Here is a 3,933-nt window from a genome sequence, read left to right on the forward strand (position 1 = left end):
CTGACTCCACCTAGCAGAAGGGTTACACTGTGATAAAGTTAAACTGCCCACAGTGGTCAGTACCGTTGCCCAGAGTTATCTGAACCCAAAGCTATGGTAACTAGTCTCTAGTTTTCCAGGCAGTGTCAGAAAATATCAGTGGGGGACACAGCTCCTCCATCTGATAAATGATTGGTATATACAAGAGTGCTTTCACCCCAAAATCCGTTTTTTTATTGAGTACAAAGCACACATGAAAAATAGCAATAATCTAGAGCACCCCAAGCTATAGTTAACCAAAGTCTGAGATGGCATTGAGTGATTCAGTAGCAAGGTTCTGGCGGCCAGCCTTCCTCCTAGCGGCTGGGGAGATAGATGTCAGTGTCTCCTTGCTCATAGAAAATCCAAATTTTTCCAGTTCTCTCAGCCTCTTCTCATAAGTCATGTGCCCCATGTTAGGATATAGATATTCAGGCCTGTCTGTAAAGGCCTATATTTTAAGAATGTAGGTATATGTTTATCATTTAGCTAGTTATAGAGGTATAAAAGAAAGAATCAAAATCACTGTCTGCCTGTATAAGGGCCTTCTCTCACTGTGCCAGTCTGAGGTCCTGTTCTTAAGATAAGGCCTTTGGCTAAGCAGTGGGAGCAGCCATAAGCTGAGAAGCGTACGGTCATGTCCTCACACATTTCAAACCAGTCATATTGAAATAAGGCAATCTGGGGCTGTTAGCAAGGTGATCCGATCTATCATCTCCAGATAAAGGGAAGATCCTAGAAGATGTAAAAGGAAATTAAGTTTGATAGTTTTCTCTTTGGTAAGAACTCACTTATCAATAAACCCTTAAAACAGAATCATAGAATATCAGGGTTGGAAGGGACCTCAGGAGGTCATCTAGTCCAACCCCCTGCTTAAAGCAGGACCGATCCCCAACTAAATCATCCCCGTCAGGGCTTTGTCAAGCCTGACCTTAAAAACCTCAAAGGAAGGAGATTCCACCACCTCCCTAGTAACCCATCCCAGTGCTTCACCACCCTCCTAGTGAAAAAGTTTTTCCTAATATCCAACCTAAACCTCCCCCACTGAAACTTGAGACCATTACTCCTTGTTCTGTCATCTGCTACCACTGAGAACAGTCTAGATCCATCCTCTTTGGAACCTCTTTTCAGGTAGTTGAAAGCAGCTATCAAATCCCCCCTCATTCTTCTCTTTTGCAGACTAAATAAGCCCAGTTCCCACAGCCTTTCCTAATCATTTTTGTTTCCCTCTTCTGGACTCTTTCCAATATTTCCACATCCTTCTTGTAGTGTGGGTCCCAAAACTGGACACAGTACTCCAAATGAGGCCTCACCAATGTCAAATAGAGGGGAATGATCACATCCCTCGATATGCTGGCACTGCTCCTACTTATAAAGCCCAAAATGCTGTTAGCCTTCTTGGCAACAATGGCACACTGTTGACTCATATCCAGCTTCTTGTCCACTGTAACCCCTAGGTCCTTTTCTGCAGAACTGCTGCTTAGCCACTTGGTCTCTATTCTGTAGCAGTGCATGCGATTCTTCCATCCTAAGTGCAGGTCTCTGCACTTGTCCTTGTTGAACCTCATCAGATTTCTTTTGGCCCAATCCTTTAATTTGTCTAGGTCCTTCTGTATCCTATCCCTACCTTCCAGCATATTTACCACTCCCCCCAGTGTAGTGTAATCTGCAAACTTGCTGAGAGTGCAATCCATGCCATCCTCCAGATTGTTAATGAAGATGTTGAACAAAACCAGTCCCAGGACCAACCCTTGGAGCACCCTGCTTGATACTGGCTGCCAACTAGACATGGAGCCATTGATCACTACCCGTTGAGCCCGATGATCTAGTCAGCTTTCTATCCACTGTGACGGGGTAAGGCCAGATGGCTATAGAAAAGTAGTGGGAGATAGATATATTAGCTCCAGCCTAAACAAATCCCTGGTACTAGGATAAGTGAAATGGCAGCTGCTCCAGGTCAATTAAGACACCTGGGGCCAATTAAGAACTTTCCAGAAGGCAGGGAGAATGCTAGGTTGATTGGGACACCTGAAGCCAATCAGGGGCTGGCTGAAACTAGTTAAAAGCCTCCCAGCCAGTCAGGTGGGTGTGTATGTCCGGAGCTGTGGGAGGAAGTTGCGCTGTTGGAGAGGCTGAGTAGTACACACCATATCAGGGTCAAGGAAGGAGGCCCTGAGGTAAGGGTGAAGTGGGGCTTGAGGAAGTGAGGGCTGCTGTGAGGGAAGTAGCCCAAGGAATTGTACACGTCATGTTTCTAAAAGGTCAGCTACAATAGCTGATACTATTAGGGTCCCTGGGCTGGAGCCCGGAGTAGAGGGTGGACCCGGGCTCCCCCCCACCTTTTCCCCCTGATTAATCACTGAGACTGGGAGACAACAGAGACTGTGCAAGGAAGGATAACTTCTCCTCACCAGCTTCGCTGGCTTATGATGAAAATGGCTCAGTAGACTGTGACCCTTGTCTCTAGAGAGAGAAGGGTTATGTGGAGGGTCACAGTGATCCTCTGAGGCTAGCGAAATCCACCAGGAAATGTGGGACCCACGGAGGCAAGGACAGAGCTCTGTCACACCACCTTATAGTCCATTCATCCAGCCCATACTTCTTTAACTTGCTGGTAAGAATACTGTGGGAGACCGTGTCAAAAGCTTTGCTCAAGTCAAGGAACACGTCCATTGCTTTCGCCTCATCCACAGAGCCAGTTATGTTGTCATAGAAGACAATTAGGTTAGTCAGGCATGACTTGCCCTTGGTGAATCCATGCTGACTGTTCCTGATCACTTTCCTCTCCTCTAAGTGCTTCAGAATTGATTCCTTGAGGACATGCTCCATGATTTTTCCAGGGACTGAGGTGAGACTGACTGGCCTGTAGTTCCCTGGATCCTCCTCCTTCCCTTTTTTAAAGATTGGCACTACATTAGCCTTCTTCCAATCATCTGGGACCTCCCCCGATCGCCATGAGTTTTCAAAGATAATGGCCAATGGCTCTGCAATCACATCCGCCAACTCCTTTAGCACCCTCGGATGCAGTGCATCCGGCCCCATGGACTTGTGCTCGTCCAGCTTTTCTAAATAGTCCCGAACCACTTCTTTCTCCACAGAGGGCTGGTCATCTCCTCCCCATGCTGTGCTGCCCAGTGCAGTAGTCTGGGAGCTGACCTTGTTCATGAAGACAGAGGCAAAAAAAGCATTGAGTACATTAGCTTTTTCCACCTCCTCTGTCACTAGGTTGCCTCCCTCATTCAGTAAGGGACCCACACTTTCCTTGACTTTCTTCTTGTTGCTAACATACCTGAAGAAACCCTTCATGTTACTCTTAACATCCCTTGCTAGCTGCAACTCCAAGTGTGATTTGGCCTTCCTGATTTCACTCTTGCATGCCCGAGCAATATTTTTATACTCCTCCCTGGTCATTTGACCAATCTTCCACTTCTTGTAAGCTTCTTTTTTGTGTTTAAGATCAGCAAGGATTTCACTTTTAAGCCAAGCTGGTCACCTGCCATATTTACTAGTCTTTCTACACATTGGGATGGTTTGTCCCTGTAACCTCAATAAGGATTCTTTAAAATAGAGCCAGCTCTCCTGGACTCCTTTCCCCTTCATATTATTCTCCCAGGGGATCCTGCCCATCAGTTCCCTGAGGGAGTCAAAGTCTGCCTTTCTGAAGTCCAGAGTCTGTATTCTGCTGCTCTCCTTTCTTCCTTGTGTCAGGATCCTGAACTCGACCATCTCATGGTCACTGCCTCCCAGGTTCCCATCCGCTTTTGCTTCCCCTACTAATTCTTCCCTGTTTGTGAGCAGCAGGTCAAGAAGAGCTCTGCCCCTAGTTGGTTCCTCCAGCACTTGCAACAAGAAATTGTTCCCTACGCTTTCCAAAAACTTCCTGGATTGTCTATGCACCGCTGTATTGCTTTCCCA

This window comes from Lepidochelys kempii, chromosome 6 (assembly GCF_965140285.1).
Source record: "Lepidochelys kempii isolate rLepKem1 chromosome 6, rLepKem1.hap1, whole genome shotgun sequence".
In the NCBI taxonomy this organism is placed as follows: domain Eukaryota; kingdom Metazoa; phylum Chordata; order Testudines; family Cheloniidae; genus Lepidochelys; species Lepidochelys kempii.